The following is a 23,519-nucleotide window of genomic DNA, read 5'->3' on the forward strand; positions in this document are numbered from 1 at the left end:
CGATCACATGTCATCCAGATTGGCTTTTCTAAAAATCTCATTCCACAGATACGTATTTCCCTTAAAAAGTCACACAGTTTTGATTGAGGCATTCTTCCCACGTATTAAGACAGAAAACAGAAACCCCAGAACAAGCCACTACTCCCACCTTCTAATTCTGATAAGTCCCAGCTATTAATATAGAAGTATCTGCAACAGTCCTATCTGCTAGCAAAAATGTCCAGATAACTTACTACACATTCTTCTTCCGAAATAAAGCATTAATAATTTATCAAGTGGAAATGCTGCTTCCTCAGATCAAACCAGTCACACTTCTAAAAATTAAGTTATCCATAGGAGTGTTAATATCGTGTCTGTCATGTGTCCGTTTCCAAAATTTCAAGAATTTGTAAAGGTACTTAATAATAATTCCCACCCTGTGCCCACAAACAAAGGACACTGTGTTGTTTACCCTTAGATCCAAATTGAAACAATTTACAATTGAGATTCAATTGACTTTTCCCAGTAGTATTTCTCAATGGGGAAAAAAACATCAGCATTTAAAAATTTCAATACATTGTCATACTTATAGTTTATAGTGTAGAATTCCAATGCCTTAAGAGCTATAGACAGATATTCTCAGGGCTACTCCTATATTTGTGTCTGTCTGGTAAAGAGGCAGACAGAGAAAACAGGAAATAAAAGAAAGGTCTCATGGTTTGAACTGCTCAAGATTTAAGTGTGGCAGTGTTACTTTTCCTAAGATTATCCTCCACTCAACTTGATAGCAGTGAATCTGTCCTTTGGTTGATCTGTACAACTTAGACTGCTATTGGAAGGAATTTGATTCTGAGGAGACAAATCTAGTATGCAAACAGATGGCATCTTTGCCTGGAAAGGGGCAACTGAAACATTAGCAGAATTAATACTTACCTACCCCAGCTTCTCTTCTCCAACCACCGCGTGTTTTCTCATGCACTTTTGCATTTGCTCATCTCTTCCGTCTTTCTGGAAATGCCTTGTTAATCCCTATCCCACTCCCACAACCTTTTCCTCTTTAAAAACGTTCAGTCATTCTAAATACCAAGTATTTTAAATGCTATCTTTTCTATGAACTTTTCTCTTATTTTCATAGATAAAATGTATGGACATCTTAATATGGTTGCACAGATACTTTGACATTTATATTACATTGTACTTCTTTACCTGTGTGTCAGCTCTGTATTCCTGGCTTTCAGTAAATGCTGGTTGTGTGGATGAATGAATGATTGTAGAACATCCAGTCTCGAAGTCTTTGCCAAGGCTCCTTTGTCTTCTCATTATTAAAACTTAGTACTTTTCTTTTTTTTTGGTATCTTGAGATTTTTTTCATTCTTTTTTTTCTTTTTGCTTCCTGTGTTTCTGATACACCATTCCTGAATGTAATGATGTAGTCATTACACTCTTAGGACTATGATACTCCATACTGTGACAGCAGGCACCTTAGAATGAAGATTTGTAGTGGTGTGGTAGATTCTTTCTTCCTTTTTGTACTTTTCCAACTGCCATTTTTATTTAGCTGGTTGTTGCCACTTTGCTATATATCAGATATTCTTATATATTCAATCTGTTTTTGGACTTGCTCTTCTTTTCCACTAATCTGTTTATTCCTGTGCCAATAATAAAAGTTTGCTATTTTGAATAAATTTTATTATCTGATAAGGCAACTCTCCTGTCACTAATACTTTTCAGAATTTCTTGACTTCTCTGTGATGTATACTCTTCCATAGGAATTTAAAAATAATTCTATCTGGTCCCAAAAGAAAAGAAAAAGAAGTAGAATTGGGATTCATTTTGGAATTGTATAATTGCACACCTTACATGTAAACAGGAAAATTTTGTTAAATATTGACTTTCCATCCAGGAACATACACTTACCTGTAAATTGAATCAGATCTTGTTTTAAGTTTTCATTGAGATTTTATAGTATTAAGCAATAAGATTTCTTAATAAATTTAATTCTGTGTTGTAGCTTCTACTTTAATTGGGGTTATTTGTATTTTATTAGCATTATTTGTATTTTATTGGGGTTATTTGTATTTGCCTACTTATTTTTACCCTCCTTATCAAATTCTTTTATCTTGATAGTGTTTTTAAAAATTGAGTTGCTTTGAGTTTAAGTATAAAACACAATTTGAAAATACACTTGATCTTTCCTTTTCCTATATTACACTGTTACTTTTTTAAATTGAAGTATAGCTGATTTACAATGTTGTGTTAATGTCTGTTGTACAGCAAACTGATTGAGTTATATATATATATATATATTCTTTTCCAATATCGTTTATCAGAGGATATTGAATATAGTTGCCTGTGCTATACAGTAGCACCTTGTTGTTTCTTTATCCATCCTATATATACTAGTTTGCATATGTTAATCCCAAACTCTCAGTCCTTCCCTCCACCACCTCCCCTCTCCCTTGGCAACCAGAACTCTGTTCTCTATGTCTGACAGTCTGTTTCTGTTTTGTAGATATGTTGATTTGTGTCATATTTTAGATTCCACATGTTAAGTGATATCATATGGTATTTGTCTTTGTCTCTCTGACTTACTTCACTTAGTGTGATAATCTCTAGGTCCATCCATGTTGCTGCAAACGACATTATTTCATTCTTTTTTATGGCTGAGTAATATTCCATTGTGTGTGTGTGTGTGTGTGTGTGTGTGTGTGTGTATACACACACACACCACATCTTTTTTTTTTTTTACATCTTTATTGAAGTATAATTGCTTTAAGTGGTGTGTACACCACATCTTCTTTATCCATTCATCTATTGATGGACATTTAGGTTGCTTCCATGTCCTGGCTATTTTAAATAGTGCTGCAATGAACATTGGGGTGCATATATCATTTTTTTCTCTTAACATCTTTATTGGAGTATAATTGCATTACAATGTTGTATTAGTTTCTGCTTTATAACAAAGTGAATCAGCTATACATATACATATATCCCCATACCTCTTCCCTCTTGCATCTCCCTCTCTCCCACCCTCCCTATTGTACCCCTCTAGGTGGTCACAAAGCACTGAGCTGATCTCCCTGTGCTATGCAGCTGCTTCCCACTAGCTATCGATTTTTCATTTGGTAGTATATATATGTCCATGCCACTCTCTTACTAAGTCCCAGCTTACCCTTCCTCCTCCCCATGTCCTCAAGTCCATTCTCTAGTAGGTCTGCGTCTTTATTCCTGTCTTACCCCTAGGTTCTTCATGACCTTTTTATTTTTTTAGATTCCATATATATGTGTTAGCATGCAGTATTGGTTTTTCTCTTTCTCACATAACTCTGTATGACAGACTCTGGATCCATTCACCTCACTACAAATAACTCAATTTCGTTTCTTTTTATGGCTGAGTAATATTCCATTGTATATATGTGCCACATCTTCTTTTTTTCTTTACATCTTTATTGGAGTATAATTGCTTTACAATGTTGTGTTAGTTTCTGCTTTATAACAAAGTGAATCAGTTATACATATACATATGTTCCCATATCTCTTTCCTCTTGCGTCTCCCTCCCTCCCACCCTCCCTATCCTACCCCTCTAGGTGGTCACAAAGCACTGAGTTGATCTCCCTGTGCTATGCGGCTGCTTCTGACTAGCTATCTACCTTATGTTTGGTAGTGTATACATGTCCATGCCTCTCTCTTGCTTTGTCACAGCTTACCCTTCCCCCTCCCCATATCCTCAAGTCCATTCTCTAGTAGGTCTGTGTCTTTTTTCCTGTCTTACCCCTAGGTTCTTCATGACATTTTTTTTCTTAAATTCAATATATATGTGTTAGCATACGGTATTTGTCTCTCTCTTTCTGACTTACTTCACTCTGTATGACAGACTCTAGGTCTATCCACCTCATTACAAATAGCTCAATTTCGTTTCTTTTTATGGCTGAGTAATATTCCATTGTATATATGTGCCACATCTTTATCCATTCATCTGTCGATGGACACTTAGGTTGCTTCCATGTCCTGGGTATTGCAAATAGAGCTGCAGTGAACATTGTGGTACATGACCCTTTTGGAATTATGGTTTTCTCAGGGTATATACCCAGTAGTGGGATTGCTGGGTCGTATGGTAGTTCTATTTATAGTTTTTTAAGGAACCTCCATACTGTTCTCCATAGTGGCTATATCAGTTTACATTCCCAGCAGCAGTGCAAGAGGGTTCCCTTTTCTCCACACCCCTCCAGCATTTATTGTTTGTAGATTTTTTGATGATGGCCATTCTGACTGGTATGAGGTGATACCTCATTGTAGTTTTGATTTGCATTTCTCTAATGATTAGTGATGTTGAGCATTCTTTCATGTGTTTGTTGGCAATCTGTATATCTCCTTTGGAGATATGACTATTTAGGTCTTCTGCCCAGTTTTGGATTGGGTTTTTTGGTTTTTTGCTGTTGAGCTGCATGAGCTGCTTATAAATTTGAGAGATTAATCCTTTGTCAGTTGCTTCATTTGCAAATATTTTCTCCCATTCTGAGGGTTGTCTTTTGGTCTTCTTTATGGTTTCCTTTGCTGTGCAAAAGCTTTGAAGTTTCATTAGGTCCCATTTGTTTATTTGTGTTTTTATTTCCATTTCTCTAGATGGTGGGTCAAAAAGGATCTTGCTGTGATTTATGTCATAGAGTGTTCTGCCTATGTTTTCCTCTAAGAGTTTGATAGTGTCTGGCCTTACATCTAGGTCTTTAATCCATTCTCAGTTTATTTTTGTGTATGCTCTTAGAGAGTGTTCTAATTTCATTCTTTTACATGTAGCTGACCACTTTTCCCAGCACCTCTTTTTGAAGAGGCTGTCTTATCTCCATTTTATATTCTTGCCTCCTTTATCAAAAATATGGTGACCATATGTGTGTGGGTTTATCTCTGGGCTTTCTATCCTGTTTCATTGATCTATATTTCTGTTTTTGTGCCAGTACCATACTGGCTTGATTACTGTAGCTTTGTAGTATACTCTGAAGTCGGGGAGCCTGATTCCTCCAGCTCCGTTTTTCTTTCTCAAGATTGCTTTGACTATTCAGAGTCTTCTGTGTTTCCATACAAATTGTGAAATTTTTTGTTCTAGTTCTGTGAAAAATGCCAGTGGTAGTTTGATAGGGATTGCATTGAATCTGTAGATTGCTTTGGGTAATAGAGTCATTTTCACAGTGTTGATTCTTCCAATCCAAGAACATGGTATATCTCTCCATCTATTTGTATCATCTTTAATTTCTTTCATCAGTGTCTTATAGTTTTCTGCATACAGGTCTTTTGTCTCCTTAGGTAGGTTTATTCCTAGGTATTTTATTCTTTTTGTTGCAGTGGTAACTGGGAGTGTTTCCTTAATTTCACTTTCAGATTTTTTATCATTGGTGTATAGGAATGCCAGAGATTTCTGTGCATTAATTTTGTAACCTGCTACTTTACCAAATTGATTGATTAGCTCTAGTAGTTTTCTTGTAGCATGTTTAGGATACTCTATGTATAGTATCATGTTGTCTGCAAACAGTGACAGCTTTACTTCTTCTTTTCCGATTTGGATTCCTTTTATTTCCTTTTCTTCTCTGATTTCTGTGGCTAAAACTTCCAAAACTATGTTGAATAAGAGTGGTGAGAGTGGGCAACCTTGTCTTGTTCCTGATCTTAGTGGAAATGGTTACAGTTTTTCACCATTGAGGATGATGTTGGCTGTGAGTTTTTCATATATGGCCTTTATTATGTTGAGGAAAGTTCCCTCTATGCCTACTTTCTGCAAGGTTTTTATCATAAATGGGTGTTGAATTTTGTCGAAAGCTTTCTCTGCATCTATTGAGATGATCATATGGTTTTTCTCCTTCAATTTGTTAATGTGGTGTATCACATTGATTGATTTGCATATACTGAATAATCCTTGCATTCCTGGAATAAACCCCACTTGATCATGGTGTATGATCCTTTTAATATGCTGTTGGATTCTGTTTGCTAGTATTTTGTTGAGGAGTTTTACATCTATGTTCATCAGTGATATTGGCCTGTAGTTTTCTTTCTTTGTGACGTCTTTGTCTGGTTTGGTATCAGGGTGATGGTGGCCACATAGAATGAGTTTAGGAGTGTTCCTCCCTCTTCTATATTTTTAAGGATTTTGAGAAGGATAGGTGTTAGCTTTTCTCTAAATGTTTGATAGAATTCGCCTGTGAAGCTATCTGGTTCTGGGCTTTTGTTTGTTGCAAGATTTTTAATCACAGTTTCACTTTCAGTGCTTGTGATTGGTCTGTTCATATTTTCTGTTTCTTCCTGGTTCAGTCTCAGCAGGTTGTGCATTTCTAAGAATTTATCCATTTCTTCCAGGTTGTCCATTTTATTGCCATAGAGTTGCTTGTAGTAATTTCTCATGATCCTTTGTATTTCTGCAGTGTCAGTTGTTACTTCTCCTTTTTCATTTCTAATTCTATTAATTTGAATCTTCTTCCTTTTTTTCTTGATTAGTCTGGCTAATGGTTTATCAATTTTGTTTATCTTAAAGAACCAATTTATAGTTTTATTGATCTTTGCTATTGTTTCTTCATTTCTTTTTCATTTATTTCTGATGTGATCTTTATGATTTCTTCTGCTAACTTTTGGGTTTTTTTTTTTCTTCTTTCTCTAATTGCTTTAGATGCAACGTTAGGTTTGTTATTTGAGATGTTTCCTGTTTCTTAAGGTAGGATTGTATTGCTATAAACTTCCCTCTTACAACTGCTTTTGCTGCATCCCATAGGTTTTGAGTCATTGTGTTTTCATTGTCATTTTTTTCTAGGTATTTTTTGATTTCCTCTTTGATTTCCTCAGTGATCTCTTGGTTATTAAGTAGTGTATTGTTTAGCCTCCATGTGTTTGTATTTTTTACAGATTATTTCCTGTAATGGATATCTAGTCTCACAGTGTTGTGGTTGGAAAAGATACTTGATACAATTTCAATTTTCTTAAGTTTACCAAGGCTTGATTTGTGACCCAAGATATGACCTATCATGGAAAGTGTTCCATGAGCACTTGAGAAGATAGTGTGTTCTGTTGTTTTTGGATGGAATGTCCTATAAATATCAATTAAGTCCATCTTGTTTAATGTATCATTTAAAGCTTGTGTTTCCTTATTTACTTTCATTTTGGATGATGTCCATTGGTGAAAGTGGGGTGTTAAAGTCCCCTACTGTAGTTGTGTTACTGTCCATTTCCCCTTTTATGGTTGTTAGCATTTGCCTTATGTACTGAGGTGCTCCGATTGGATGCATAAATATTTACAATTGTTATATCTTCTTTTTGGATCGATCCCTTGATCATTATGTAGTGTCCTTCTTTGTCTCTTGTAATAGTTTTTATTTTAAGGTCTATTTTATCTGATATGAGAATTGCTACTGCAGCTTTCTTTTGATTTCCATTTGCATGGAATATCTTTTTCCATCCCCTGACTTTCAGTCTGCATGTGTCCCTAGGTCTGAAGTGGGTTTCTTGTAGACAGCATATATACTGGTCTTGTTTGTGTATCCATTCAGCCAATCTATGTCTTTTGGTTGGACCATTTAATCCATTTACATTTAAGGTAATTATTGATATATAAGTTCCTATTACCATTTTCTTAATTGTTTTGGGTTTCTTATTGTAGGTCTTTTCCTTCTCTTGTGTTTCCTGCCTAGAGAAGTTCCTCTAGCATTTGTTGTAAAGCTGGTTTGGTGGTGCTGAATTCTCTTAGCTTTTGCTTGTCTGTAAAGGTTTTAATTTCTCCATCGAATCTGAATGAGATCCTTGCTGGGTAGAGTAATCTTGGTTGTAGTTTCTTCCCTTTCATCACTTTAAATATGTTCTGCCACTCCCTTCTGGCTTGCCGAGTTTCTGCTGAAAGATCACCTGTTAACCTATGGGGATTCCCTTGTATGTTATTTGATGTTTTTCCCTTGCTGCTTTTAATAGTTTTTCTTTGTATTTAATTTTTGATGGCTTGATTAATATGTGTCTTGGTGTGTTTCTCCTTGGATTTATCCTGTATGGGACTCTCTGTGCTTCCTGGACTTGAGTAACTATTTCCTTTCCCATATTAGGGAAGTTTTCAACTATAATCTCTTCAAATATTTTCTCAGTCCCTTTTTCTCTTCTTCTTCTGCGACCCCTATAATTTGCATGTTGGTGCATTTAATGTTGTCCCAGAGGTCTCTGAGACTGTCCTCAATTCCTTTCATTCTTTTTTCTTTATTCTGCTCTGCAGTAGTTATTTCCACTATTTTATCTTCCAGGTCACTTATCCGTTCTTCTGCCTCAGTTATTCTGCTATTGATGCTTTCTAGAGAATTTTGAATTTCATTTGTTGTGTTGCTCATCATTGTTTGCTCTTTAGTTCTTCTGGATCCATGTTAAATGTTTCATTCTGTTTCCAGGAGTTTGGATCATCTTTACTATCATTACTCTGAATTCTTTTTCAGGTAGACTGCCTATTTCCTCTTCATTTTTTTGGTCTGGTGGGTTTTTACCTTGCTCCTTCGTCTGCTTTGTGTTTCTCTGTCTTCTCATTTTGCTTAACTTACTGTGTTTGGGGTCTCCGTTTTGCAGGCTGCAGGTTCGTAGTTCCCGTTGTTTTTGGTGTCTGTCCCCAGTGGCTAACGTTGGTTCAGTGGGTTGTGTAGGCTTCCTGGTGAAGGGGACTAGTGCCTGTGTTCTGGTGGATGAGGCTGCATCTTGTCTTTCTGGTAGGCAGGTCCACGTCTGGTGGTGTGGTTTGGGGTGTCTGTGACCTTATTATGATTTTAGGCAGGCTTTCTGCTAGTGGGTGGGGTTGTGTTCCTGTCTTGCCAGTTGTTTGGCATAAGGTGTCCATCACTGTACCTTGCTGGTCCTTGAGTGGAGCTGGGTCTATCGTTGAGATGGAGATGTCTGGGAGATTTTCACCATTTGATATTACATGGAGCTGGGAGGTCTCTGGTGGACCAATTTCCCGAACTCGGCTCTCCCACCTTAGAGGCACAGGCTTGACACCAGCCAGTGCACCAGGGCCCTGTCATCCACATGGCTCAGAATAAAAGGGAGAGAAAAAAAAAGAAAGAAAGAATAAATAAATAAATAAAATAAAGTTATTAAAATAAAAAATAATTATTACAAATTAAAAAGTAATTTTAAAAAAGGAAGAAAGAAGAGAGCCACCAAACCAAAAAACAAATCAACCAATGATAAGAAGCGCTAAAAACTATACTAAAAAAAAACGGACAGCCAGAACCCTAGGACAAGTGGTAAAAGCAAAGCTATACAGAGAAAATCACACACAGAAGCATACACATACACTCTCACAAAAAGAGAAGAAGGAAAAAAATATACATATCATTGCTTCCAAAGTCCACCACCTCAATTTGGGATGATTCGTTGTCTATTCAGGTATTCCAGAGATGCAGGGTACATCAAGTTGATTGTGGAGATTTAATCCGCTGCTCCTGAGGCTGCTGGGAGAGATTCCCTTTCTCTTCTTTGTTCCCACACCTCCTGGGGTTCAGCTTTGGATTGGCCCCACCTCTGTGTATAGGTCACCTGAGGACATCTGTTCCCACTCCGACAGGATGGGGTTAAAGTAGCAGCTGATCAGGGGGCTCTGGCTCACTCAGGCAGGGGGTAGGGAGGGGTACGGAATGCAGGGTGAGCCTGCGGCGGCAGAGGCCAGCGTGATGTTGCACCAGCCTGTGGCACGCCATATTTTCTCCCAGGGAAGTTGTCCCTGGATCCTGGGACCCTGGCAGTGGCGGGCTGCACAGGCTCCTGGGAGGCGAGGTGTGGAGAGTGACCTGTGCTCGCACACAGGCTTCTTGGTCGCTGCAGGAGCAGCCTTAGTGTCTCCTGCCCATCTCTGGGGTCCTTGCTGATAGCCACGGCTTGCACCTATCTTTGTAGCTCGTTTAGACGGTGCTCTTAATCCCCTCTCCTCACGCACTGCAAAACAAAGAGGCAAGAAAAAGTCTCTTGCCTCTTCGGCAGTTGCATACTTTTTCCCGTACTCCCTCCCAGCTAGCTGTGGCACACTAGCCACCCCCCCCCCCCAGGCTGTGTTCACGCAGCCAACCCCGGTCTTGTCCCTAGAATCTGACCTCGGAAGCCGGAGCCTCAGCTCCCAGCCCCCACCTGCCCCGTCGGTTGAGCAGACAAGCCTCTTGGGCTGGTGAGTGCTGGTCAGCACCTCGGGAATCTCTCCCTCTCCGCTTTGCCCTCTGCACCCTGTTACTGCACTCTCCTCTGTGGCTCCGAAGCTTCTACCCCTCTCCGCCACCCACCGTCTCCACCAGTGAAGGGCCTTCCTAGTGTGTGGAAACTTTTCCTCCTTCACAGCTCCCTCCCACTGGTGCAGGTCCCGTCCCTATTCTTTTGTCTCTGTTTTTTCTTTTGCCCTACCCAGGTACGTGGGGAGTTTCTTGCCTTTTGGGAGGTCTGAGGTCTCCTGCCAGCATTCAGTAGGTGTTCTGTAGGAGTTGTTCCACGTGTAGATGTATTTCTGATGTATTTGTAGGGAGGAAGGTGATCTCCACATCTTACTCTTCCACCATCTTGAAGGTCTTCCCAGGGTGCATATATCTTTTAGAATTATGGTTTTCTCCAGATATATGCCCAGGAGTGGGATTGCTGGATCATATGGTAGTTCTATTTTTGGTTTTTTAAGGAACCTCCATACTGTTCTCCATAGTGGCTGCACCACCAGTAGTGTAGGAGGGTTCCCTTTTCTCCACACCCTCTCCAGCATTTATTGTTTGTAGACTTTTTGATGATGGCCATTATGACCTGTGTAAGGTGACACCTCATTGTAGTTTTGATTTGCATTTCACTAATAATTAGCAATGCTGAGCATCTTTTCATGTGCCTGTTGGCCATTTGTATGTCTTCTTTGGAGAAATGTCTGTTTAGATCTGCCCATATTTTGATTGGGTTGTTTGGTTTTTGGTATAGGGCTGCATGAGCTGGTTGTGTATTTTGGAGATGAATCCCTTATCAGTAGCATCATTTGCAAATATTTTCTCCCATTCTGTGGGTGGTCTTTTCATTTTGTTTATGGTTTCCTTTGCTGTGCAAAAGTGTTTAGGTTAAATTACATCCCATTTGTTTATTTTAGTTTTTATTTTCATTACTCTAGGAGGTGGATCCAAAAAGATATTGCTATGATTTATGTCAAAGAGTGTTCTGCCTGTGTTTTCCTCTAAGAGTTTTACAGTATCCTGCTTTACATTTAGGTCTTTAATCCATTTTGAGGGGTTTTTTTTGGGTCGTGTTAGAGAATATTCGTATTTCGTTCTATTATGTATAGCTGTCCAGTTTTCCTAACACCACTTATTTAAGAGACTGTCTTTTCTCTGTTGTATATTCTTGCCTCCTTTGTCATAGATTAATTGACCATAGGTGTGTGGATATATTTCTGGGCTTTCTGTCCTGTTCCATTGATCTGTATTTCTGTTTTTGTGCCAGTACCGTACAATTTTGATTACTGTATCTTTGTAGTATAGTTTGAAGTCAGGTAATCTGAATCCTCCAACTCAATTTTTCCTTCTCAGGATTGCTTTGGCTATTTGGGGTCTTTTGTATTTCTATACAGATTTCAAATTTTTTTGTTCTAGTTTTGTGAAAAATGCCACTGGTAATTTGATAGGGATTGCACTGAATCTGTAGATTGCTTTAGGAAGTATAGTCATTTTGACAATATTAATTTTTCCAATCCGAGAACATGGTATATTTTTCCATTTGTTTGAGTCATCTTTGATTTCTTTCATCAACATCTTATAGTTTTCAGAGGACAGGTCTTCTGCCTCCTTAGGTAGGTTTTTTCCTAGGTATTTTATTCTTTTTGGTGTGATCAGAAATGAGATTGTTTCCTTGATTTCTTTTTCTGATCTTTTGTTGTTAGTGTATAGGAATGCAAGAGATTTCTGTTTTAATTTTGTATCCTGCAACTTTACTGAATTTATTGATGAGCTCTAGTAGTTTTCTGGTAGCCTCTTTAGGATTTTCTATGTATTGTATCACGTCATCTGCACACAGTGACAGTTTTACTTCTTCTTTTCCAATTTGGATTCCTTTTATTTCTTCTCTGATTGCCAAAACTATGGACTTCCAAAACTATGTTGAATAAAAGTGGTGAGAGTGGACATCCTTGTCTTGTTCCTGATCTTAGAGGAAATGTTTTCAGCTTTTTACTGTTGAGAGTGATGTTAGGTGTGGGTTTGTCATATATGGCCTTTATCACGTTGAGGTGGGTTCCCTCTCTTCCCATTTTCTGGAGTTTTTATCATAAATTCGTGTCATATTTTGTCAAAAGCTTTTCTTGCATCTATTGAGATGATCATATGGTTTTTATTCTTTAGTTTGTTAATGTGGTATATCACAATAATTGATTTGCATATGTTGAAGAATCCTTGCATCCATGGGATAAATCCCACTTGAACATGGTGTCTGATCCTTTTAAGGTATTGTTGGATTCAGTTTGCTAGTATTTTTGGAGGATTTTTTTTTTTTTTTTTACATCTTTATTGGGGTATAATTGCTTTACAATGGTGTGTTAGTTTCTGCTTTATAACAAAGTGAATCAGTCATACATAAACATATGTTCCCATATGTCTTCCCTGTTGCGTCTCCCTCCCTCCCACCCTCCCCATCCCACCCCTCCAGGCTGTCACAAAGCACCGAGCCAATATCCCTGTGCCATGCGGCTGCTTCCCACTAGCTATCTACCTTACTGCGTTTGTTAGTGTGTATATGCCCATGACTCTCTCTCGCCCTGTCACAGCTCACCCTTCCCCCTCCCCATAACCTCAAGTCCGTTCTCTAAGAGGTCTGTGTCTTTATTCCTGCTTTACCCCTAGGTTTTTCATGACATTTTTTTTTCTTAAATTCCATATATATGTGTTAGCATACGGTATTTGTCTCTCTCTTTCTGACTTACTTCACTCTGTATGACAGACTCTAGGTCTATCCACCTCATTACAAATAGCTCAATTTCGTTTCTTTTTATGGCTGAGTAATATTCCATTGTATATATGTGCCACATCTTCTTTATCCATTCATCCGATGATGGACACTTAGGTTGTTTCCATCTCTGGGCTATTGTAAATAGAGCTGCAATGAACATTTTGGTACATGACTCTTTTTGAATTATGGTTTTCTCAGGGTATATGCCCAGTAGTGGGATTGCTGGGTCATATGGTAGTTCTATTTGTAGTTTTTTAAGGAACCTCCATACTGTTCTCCGCAGTGGCTGTATCAATTTACATTCCCACCAACAGTGTAAGAGGGTTCCCTTTTCTCCACACCCTCTCCAGCATTTATTGTTTGTAGATTTTTTGATGATGGCCATTCTGACTGGTGTGAGATGATATCTCATTGTAGTTTTGATTTGCATTTCTCTAATTAGTGATGTTGAGCATTCTTTCATGTGTTTGTTGGCACTCTGTATATCTTCTTTGGAGAAATGTCTATTTAGGTCTTCTGCCCATTTTTGGATTGGGTTGTTTGTTTTTTTGTTATTGAGCTGCATGAGCTGCTTATAAATTTTGGAGATTAATCCTTTGTCAGTTGCTTCATTTGCAAATATTTTCTCCCATTCTGAGGGTTGTCTTTTGGTCTTCTTTATGGTTTCCTTTGCTGTGCAAAAGCTTTTAAGTTTCATTAGGTCCCATTTGTTTACTTTTGTTTTTATTTCCATTTCTCTAGGAGGTGGGTCAAAAAGGACCTTGCTGTGATTTATGTCATAGAGTGTCCTGCCTATGTTTCCCTCTAAGAGTTTGATAGTTTCTGGCCTTACATTTAGGTCTTTAATCCATTTTGAGCTTATTTTTGTGTATGGTGTTAGGGAGTGATCTAATCTCATACTTTTACATGTCCCTGTCCAGTTTTCCCAGCACCACTTATTGAAGAGGCTGTCCTTTCTCCACTGTACATTCCTGCCTCCTTTGTCAAAGATAAGGTGACCATATGTGCGTGGGTTTATCTCTGGGCTTTCTATCCTGTTCCACTGATCTGTATTTCTGTTTTTGTGCCAGTACCATACTGACTTGATTACTGTAGCTTTGTAGTATAGTCTGAAGTCGGGAAGCCTGATTCCTCCAGCTCCGTTTTTCGTTCTCAAGATTGCTTTGGCTATTTGGGGTCTTTCGTGTTTCCATACAAATTGTGAAATTTTTTGTTCTAGTTCTGTGAAAAATGCCAGTGGTAGTTTGATTGGGATTGCATTGAATCTGTAGATTGCTTTGGGTAGTAGAGTCATTTTCACAATGTTGATTCTTCTAATCCAAGAACATGGTATATCTCTCCATCTGTTGGTATCATCTTTAATTTCTTTCAACAGGGTCTTATAATTTTCTGCATACAAGTCTTTTGTCTCCTTAGGTAGGTTTATTTCTAGATATTTTATTCTTTTTGTTGCAACGGTAAATGGGAGTGTTTTCTTGATTTCACTTTCAGATTTTTCATCCTTAGTGTATAGGAATGCCAGAGATTTCTGTGCATTAATTATGTATCCTGCTACTTTGCCAAATTCATTGATTAGCTCTGGTAGTTTTCTGGTAGCATCTTTAGGATTCTCTATGTATAGTATCATGTCATCTGCAGAGTGACAGCTTTACCTCTTCTTTTCCGATTTGGATTCCTTTTATTTCCTTTTCTTCTCTGATTGCTGTGGCTAAAACTTCCAAAACTATGTTGAATAAGAGTGGTGAGAGTGGGCAACCTTGCTTGTTCCTGATCTTAGTGGAAAACTTTCAGTTTTTCACCATTGAGGACAATGTTGGCTGTGGGTTTGTCATATATGGCCTTTATTATGTTGAGGAAAGTTCCCTCTATGCCTACTTTCTGCAGGGTTTTTATCATAAATGGGTGTTGAATTTTGTCAAAAGCTTTCTCTGCATCTATTGAGATGATCATATGGTTTTTCTCCTTCAATTTGTTAATATGGTGTATCACGTTGATTGATTTGCATATATTGAAGAATCCTTGCATTCCTGGAATAAACCCCACTTGATCATGGTGTACAATCCGTTTAATGTGCTGTTGGATTCTGTTTGCTAGTATTTTGTTGAGGATTTTAGCATCTATGTTCATCAGTGATATTGGCCTGTAGTTTTCTTTCTTTGTGACATCCTTGTCTGGTTTTGGTATCAGGGTGATGGTGGCCTCATAGAATGAGTTGGGGAGTGTTCCTCCCTCTGCTATATTTTGGAAGAGTTTGAGAATGATAGGTGATAGCTCTTCTCTAAATGTTTGATAGAATTTGCCTGTAAAGCCATCTGGTCCTGGGCTTTTGCTTGTTGGAAGATTTTTAATCACAGTTTCAATTTCACTGCTTGTGATTGGTCTGTTCATATTTTCTCTTTCTTCCTGATTCAGTCTTGGCACATTGTGCATTTCTAAGAATTTGTCTATTTCTTCCAGGTTGTCCATTTTATTGGCATAGAGTTGCTTGTAGTAATCTCTCATGATCTTTTGTATTTCTACAGTGTCAGTTGTTACTTCTTTTTCATTTCTAATTCTATTGATTTGAGTCTTCTCCCTTTTTTTCTTGATGAGTCTGGCTAATGGTTTATCAATTTTGTTTATCCTTTCAAAGAACCAGCTTTTAGTTTTATTGATCTTTGCTATCGTTTCCTTCATTTCTTTTTCATTTATTTCTGATCTGATTTTTATGATTTCTTTCCTTCTGCTAACTTTGGGGTTTTTTTGTTCTTCTTTCTCTAATTGCTTTAGGTGCAAGGTTAGGTTGTTTATTCGAGATGTTTCCTGTTTCTTAAGGTAGGATTGTATTGCTATAAACTTCCCTCTTAGAACTGCTTTTGCTGCATCCCATAGGTTTTGGGTCGTCGTGTCTCCATTGTCATTTGTTTCTAGGTATTTTTTTATTTCCTCTTTGATTTCTTCAGTGATCACTTCGTTATTAAGCAGTGTATTGTTTAGCCTCCATGTGTTTGTATTTTTTACAGATCTTTTCCTGTAATTGATATCTAGTCTCATAGCGTTGTGGTTGGAAAAGATACTTGATACAATTTCAATTTTCTTAAATTTACCAAGGCTTGATTTGTGACCCAAGATATGATCTCTCCTGGAGAATGTTCCATGAGCACTTGAGAAAAATGTGTATTCTGTTGTTTTTGGATGGAATGTCCTAGAAATATCAATTAAGTCCATCTTGTTTAATGTATCATTTAAAGCTTGTGTTTCCTTATTTACTTTCATTTTGGATGATCTGTCCATTGGTGAAAGTGGGGTGTTAAAGTCCCCTACTATGAATGTGTTACTGTCCATTTCCCCTTTTATGGCTGTCAGTATTTGCCTTATGTATTGAGGTGCTCCTATATTGGGTGCATAAATATTTACAATTGTTGTATCTTCTTCTTGGATCGATCCCTCGATCATTATGTAGTGTCCTTCTTTGTCTCTTCTAATAGTCTTTGTTTTAAAGTCTATTTTGTCTGATATGAGAATTGCTACTCCAGCTTTCTTTTGGTTTCCATTTGCATGAAATACCTTTTTCCATCCCCTTACTTTCAGTCTGTATGTGTCTCTAGGTCTGAAGTGGGTCTTTTGTAGACAGCAAATATATGCGTCTTGTTTTTGTATCCATTCAGCCAATCTGTGTCTTTTGGTGGGAGCATTTAGTCCATTTACATTTAAGGTAATTATCAATATGTATGTTCCTATTCCCATTTTCTTAATTGTATGGGTTCATTATTGTAGGTCTTTTCCTTCTTTTGTGTTTCTTGCCTAGAGAAGTTCCTTTAGCAGTTGTTGTAGAGCTGGTTTGGTGGTACTGAACTCTCTCAGCTTTTGCTTGTCTGTAAAGGTTTTAATTTCTCCATCAAATCTGAATGAGATCCTTGCTGGGTAGAGTAATCTTGGTTGCAGGTTTTTCTCCTTCAACACTTTCAATATGTCCTGCCACTCCCTTCTGGCTTGCAGAGTTTCTGCTGAAAGATCAGCTGTTAACCTTATGGGGATTCCCTTGTGTGTTATTTCTTGTTTTTCCCTTGCTGCTTTTAATATGTTTTCTTTGTATTTAATTTTTGACAGTTTGATTAATATGTGTCTTGGCGTATTTCTCCTTGGATTTTTCCTGTATGGGACTCTGTGTGCTTCCTGGACTTGATTAACTATTTCCTTTCCCATATTAGGGAAGTTTTCAACTATAATCTCTTCAAATATTTTCTCAGTCCCTTTCTTTTTCTCCTCTTCTTCTGGAACCCCTATAATTCGAATGTTGGTATGTTTAATGTTGTCCCAGAGGTCTCTGAGACTGTCCTCAGTTCTTTTCATTCTTTTTTCTGCTCTGCAGTAGTTATTTCCACTATTTTATCTTCCAGGTCACTTATCCGTTCTTCTGCCTCAGTTATTCTGCTATTGATCCCATCTAGAGTATTTTTAATTTCATTTATTGTGTTGTTCATCATTGTTTGTTTCATCTTTAGTTCTTCTAGGTCCTTGTTAACTGATTCTTGCATTTTGTCTATTCTATTTCCAAGATTTTGGATCATCTTTACTATCATTATTCTGAATTCTTTTTCAGGTAGACTGCCTATTTCCTCTTCATTTGTTAGGTCTGGTGGGTTTTTATCTTGCTCCTGCATCTGCTATGTGTTTTTCTGTCTTTTCATTTTGCTTATCTTACTGTGTTTGGGGTCTCCTTTTTGCAGGCTGAAGGTTCGTAGGTCCTGGTGTTTTTTGTGTCTGTCCCCAGTGGCTAAGGTTGGTTCAGTGGGTTATGTAGGCTTCCTGGTGGAGGGTACTAGTGCCTGTGTTCTGGTGGATGTGGCTGGATCTTGTCTTTCTGGTGGGCAGGTCCACGTCTGGTGGTGTGTTTTGGGGTGTCTGTGGCCTTATTATGATTTTGGGCAGCCTCTCTGCTAATGGGTGGGGTTGTGTTCCTGTCTTGCTAGTTGTTTGGCATAGATGTCCAGCACTGTAGCTTGCTGGTCGTTGAGTGAAGCTGGGTGCTGGCATTGAGATGGAGATCTCTGGGAGATTTTCGCCGTTTGATATTATGTGCAGCTGGGAGGCCTCTTGTGGACCAGTGTCCTGAAGTTGGCTCTCCCACCTCAGAGGCACAGCACTAACTCCTGGCTGCAGCACCAAGAGCCTTTCATCCACAGGGCTCCTTAATTTGGGATGATTCGTTGTCTATTCATGTATTCCACAGATGCAGGGTACATCAAGTTGATTGTGGAGCTTTAATCCGCTGCTTCTGAGGCTGCTGGGAGAGATTTCCCTTTCTCTTCTTTGTTCTCACAGCTCCCAGGGGCTCAGCTTTGGATTTGGCCCTGCCTGTGCGTGTAGGTTGCCGGAGGGCATCTGTTCTTTGCTCAGACAGGACGGGGTTAAAGGAGCCGCTGATTCGGAGGCTCTGGCTCACTCAGGCCGGGGGTAGGGAGGGTCACGGAGTGCGGGGCTGGCCCGCGGCGGCAGAGGCCAGCGTGACGTTGCTAGCCTGAGGCACGCCATGCGTTCTCCGGGGGAGTTGTCCCTGGATCCCGGGACCCTGGCAGTGGCGGGCTGCACAGGCTCCCTGGAAGGGGGTGTGGATAGTGACCTGTGTTCGCACACAGGCTTCTTGGTGGCGGCAGCAGCGGCCTTAGCGTCTCATGTCTGTCTCTGGGCTCCGCACTTTTAGCCGCGGCTCGCGCCCGTCTCTGGAGCTCTCTTAAGCAGCGTTCTTAATCCCCTCTCCTCGCGCACCAGGAAACAAGAGGTAAGAAAAAGTCTCTTGCGTCTTCGGCAGGTCCAGACTTTTCCCCGGACTCCCTCCCGGCTAGGCTAGCCGTGGTGCACTAACGCCCTGCAGGCTGTGTTCACGCCGCCAACAGTCCTCCTCCTTAGGCTGTGTTAACGCCGCCATCAATCCTCTCCTGGCTCTCTCCGCTTTGCCCTCCGCACCCCTGTTGCTGTGCTCTCCTCCGCGTCTCTGAAGGTCCCGCACTCCACCACCCGCAGTCTCCGCATCCGAAGCTCCCCCACTCCGCCACCTGCAGTCTCCGCCCGTGAAGGGGCTTCCTAGTGTGTGGACACTTTTCCTCCTTCACAGCTCCCTCCCACTGGTGCAGGACCCGTCCCTATCCTTTTGTCTCTGTTTATTTTTTTCTTTTGCCCTAACCAGGTACGTGGGGGGTTCCTTGCCTTTTGGGAGGTCTGAGGTCTTCTGCCAGCGTTCAGTAGGTGTTCTGTAGGAGTTGTTCCACGCGTAGATGTATTTCTGGTGTATCTGTGGGGAGGAAGGTGATCTCCGAGTCTTACTCTTCCGCCATCTTCCCGGAAGTCTCCTATTGCCATTTTAAACCTTGTTTTCCTGTTGATTTTATATTTCTTCTTTGTCCTTTTCTTTTTCTTTCCATTTTTCCTTTTGTGGTCTGATGATTTTCTTTTGTTTTATGAATCTGTTGTATGTGATAGATTCATAAAATCTGGTTTTGGTTTTTGTGTATCTATTGTATGTTTTTGAGTTGTGGTTACCCTGTTTTTCAAGTATATTAACCCCTTCCTATATCTGCTTGCTTTAGACTGGTAGTCATGTAGGCTCAAATACATTCTAGAAAAAATAAATCTACATCTTCTTACTCTCCTCCCCTACATTTTATGATTTTGATGTCCTCTTTTACATCTTCATCCTTTTGCTGTTCGTTGTGGTTATCATTGCTTTCACAGAAAATTTTTTTTTAATTGTGATTTTTAAATTTTATTGGCTTATTTAAATGATTTACTTTCCATTTATGATTTTTTTCCCTAAAGATTCTAACTTTTTTTCTATTTAGAGAACACCTTTCAATGTTTCCTTTAGGATAGGTTTAATATTCCTATATTCCTTTAGTTTTTGCTTGTCCAGGAAATTCTTTCTCTCTCTGATTTTAAATTTGATAATCTTGCTGGACAGAGTATCCTACATTTCACGTTTTTCCCTTTTAGGACTTTGAATGTATCTTGCCACTCCCTTCTGACCTGCAATGTTTCTGTAGAGAAAGCAACTGATATATAGCCTTATGGGGGTTTCCCTTCTAATTAACTCTGTTTTTCTCTTGCTGCCTTTAGAATCCTCTTTAACTTTTGCCATTTTTATTATAATATGTCTTGGTGTAGGTCTGTTTGAGTTTATCTTGTTTGGGACCCTCTGTGCTTCTTGTACCTGGATATCTGTTCCCTTTGTTAGGTTTGGGAAGTTTTCAGCCATAATTTCTTCAAAGACATCTTCAATCCTGTTTTCTCTCTCTTCTGGGATCCCTACTAAGTGTACATTGGCATGCTTTATTTATTCTTATATTGCTTTCTTATATTGCTTTCATTTTACTTTTCATGTGGCTTTCTGTTGTTCTGACTGGGTGATTTCCATTATTCTATCTTCCAGATCACTTATTTGTTCTTCTGCATTTTTTCTGCTATTCATTGCCTTTAGCTTAGCTTTTGTCTCAGTGAATGAGTTCTCTAATTTTTCTTGGTTCCTTTTTATAGTTTCTAGTAATAGTAATCTGCATTTCTATCAATAGTCCTTCTTATCTCCTTTTTGAACTCGATGTCTATTAGACTGAAGAGGCCTGTTTCATTGTTTGTTCTTTCAGGGGAATTCTCTTGATCTTAGTAATTGGGAGTGGTTCCTCTGCTTCTTCATTTTACTTATACTTCTCTTGCTCTATGAGTTTAGGAGAAACAATTATCTATGTGGTCTTGGAGAGCTGTTTTTATGTGGGAGCGTCCCTGTATAGCCTGTGTGGGTTTAATATTTTTTGGTGTGAGGGCTGTTTTTAGTGTGGATGCCTGTTGCCTCTTTCCTGTGTATGCTGGCTGTTATCCCCTTCATAGGAGGTGTGACTGGTGTTGTGGTGACCAGAGCCTGCACTGGATATTGATTGGGGCCTCCTCTTTTGCTCTGTGGTTGTTATTTCCCTGTCAGGGGCTGGGTCTGTTCCCTAGCTGTTGGAGTAGAAGCCCCCAGATCCGTTTCTGAGCTGCAGTGTGAGGTAGGTGGGATTGGAGCGTTCCCACAGGGAGAGGAGCCACTGAGTATTCCTCTACCAGAGCTGTTCACCAGTGAGTGTGCTCTGTTGTGTCACCTGTCACCCATTGTGTGGGCTCACAAAGTATACTGCCCTCAGCCCCGTCTCAACCTTGGGAATGCTGGCAATCAGCCCTGGTGTCCCTCAGGTGTTGTTTTCACAAGGCCACCAGCACAGATCCACTAAAGCCGGGTCCCAGGACTGTAGTAGTTGCACACCTGGACCTGCTGTGGGAGCTATGGAGGCAGCTCAAACCCAGGCCCAGCCCAGCCCCCATGTGCACGCGCCCGCAAAGCCCACAGCTGCTAAGGCCAGACCCAGCCCAGCATGGGAGCACCTATTGTCTACTCGGATGTCCTGCAGATGCTGAATTTACAAAGCCAGCAGCGAAGGTGTAAATACACGGCTCACACGGCTGCAGGGAGAGATTGCAACCCTGCATCCTAAGTCACGCGGCCCCTGGGGCTCAGCTGTGGTTTCAGGCCTGTTTCTGTGCGTGGGCAGCTCACTGGTGTCTGCTCCTGGGGCCTGCCGAGGTGGTGGTTGGTGCAGGTGCCAGCCTAGGCGGTGGCTGGGACCCCTGAGCCCGCCCAGGTGGGAGCCTGAGGCGGCAGCTGGGTTGCAGGAATCTGCTGAGTCTGGAGCCCCTGAGGCTGTGGCTGGTGTGCAGTGTCCCAGAGTCTGTGGAGGCAGAGGCTGGCATGTGGAGAAAGGGGCTGCCATGGCCCCCTTCCCTTTGTGCCCCACTTGACAATGGCTCTTCAGTTCTGTGGCAGGTCTGGACTTCACCCCCGGCTGTAGCCATACCACACTCCAGCCCCTTCAGGCTTTCTCTGAACATCCAACAGTAGTCCTCTCCCTAGGTCTGTCCTCTAAACTCTGAGTATCAGCACTCGGCCCCTGCCTGTACCAGCGGGCACATGTCTCAGGCTGGGGTGCGCAGGGTAGCGCGGTACAGCAGTCTGTGTGGGTCTCTCTCCTGCCTGCCACAAACTGATTGTTGCACTCTCCTCTGCGCCTCTGAAGCTGCCTTTCTGTCCCAGCTGATCTGAGGGGGCTTCCCAGGGTGCAGGAACCTTTCCTCTTTTCAGCTCCCTCCCAGGGGCATAGGTCCCGTCCCACTTCCTCTTTTTTTTTCCCTGCTTCGTCCTACCTGGTTACGTAGAGCTCTTTCTTGTCCTTTCAGGTGTTTGAGGTCTTCTGCCGGTGTTCAGTAGGTGTTCTGTGAGAATTGTTCCATTTGTAGATGTATTTTTGATGTATTTGTGGGAGGAGGTGAGTTCCACGTTCTTCACCGCTGCCATCTTGATTGGAGCCTATACTATTCTTATTCCATTTTATTAACTAGATTTCCAAAATAATATTATATAACATGTAACCCTAGAGTGATTTTTTGCCAAAATCAGTCTTTATTACTAGAAGAAATAACCTTACACTTTTTCCTATTCTTCTAAGCTAGATTAATGCAATCTAGAAACAAAGTTGAAGGTTCTTCTCCCTTCTCCCTCAAACTTAGGGTAGCCTAGCCTAAATGAGCCCTAAGCAGCCAGACACTGCTTTCTTTTCTTTGGGCCCCACCATAGTTTGCCTTGATGTCAAATTAAAATGTACCCTTTCCACAGCTGAGAGAATGTGTGGGGACTCCTCCCCCTTGCCCTCCTTCCCCCTGACAAACCCCACCTAAGAACTATCTTAAACTTCCCTAGTCAGGTAATCCTACCTAATTAGGGTATATGGATACACACCCTCCTCTACCTCCCTGAATGCCTGTATTTTCCTTCAGTTTTTCTGGTTTTATAATAAGTCCATCTTCCCTTTCTTCTTTGACTAATTAACTCTGATTATCTTTTATATCACAGTTAAGTATCACTTTCTGAAGGAAGCCCTCAAATCTCCATATTCTTTCCTAACACCATGACATGTGTCACAGAGTTTTCTATTGTGTGATTATTCCTAAACGTTGTTTTCCCCAGCTGGACTATAAGATTCAGAAGGGCAGGTCAGATGTTTGTTTTCACCTCGTTTTATCCGTAGCACCTTACACAGTGTCTGCCACACGGTGGACACTCGGGAGATCTTTACCAACTGACTGCAGAGTCTGAGAATGCAGCATGTGGGTGTCGACGCTAATATTTAAGCACTTTCTTGTAGGAGCCCTAAATAAAATGCCTCTAGTGGTTTTATTTTATATTCATTACAAGAAGTTTAAACTGCTTTTCATCTTTCCAGTGGATTTGATGATTATATCTTAGAATTCATAGATCTCCAATAATGAAATAGAAGTTTTGTAAATAATCTGGTTTTATGAAAATATTGTATTTGATCAATCACATTGATATCCATGAATCATTCAAAGTTTTGTATTATCTGCATTTTCATGGTTTACTGAGTGGGAATTTCATTTTTCAAAGAATATTATCTTAAAATACAGCAATGTCATGTGCTGTTTAAAATGTATTCTATTTATAAAGACGCAGTTGTAGAGAATGGACTTGAGGACACGGGGAGGGGAAATGTAAGCTGAGACAAAGTGAGAGAGT

General features: G+C 40.0%; 1 protein-coding gene across 3 annotated transcripts in view; it reads left to right on the forward strand.

Moving 5' to 3' along the window:
- EDEM3 (ER degradation enhancing alpha-mannosidase like protein 3) overlaps positions 1 to 23,519 on the forward strand; it is a 91,013-nt gene that overhangs the window by 62,953 nt on the left and 4,541 nt on the right. The window lies entirely within an intron of this gene.

The sequence above is a fragment of the Lagenorhynchus albirostris genome, chromosome 2 (assembly GCF_949774975.1).
Source record: "Lagenorhynchus albirostris chromosome 2, mLagAlb1.1, whole genome shotgun sequence".
Taxonomy (NCBI): domain Eukaryota; kingdom Metazoa; phylum Chordata; class Mammalia; order Artiodactyla; family Delphinidae; genus Lagenorhynchus; species Lagenorhynchus albirostris.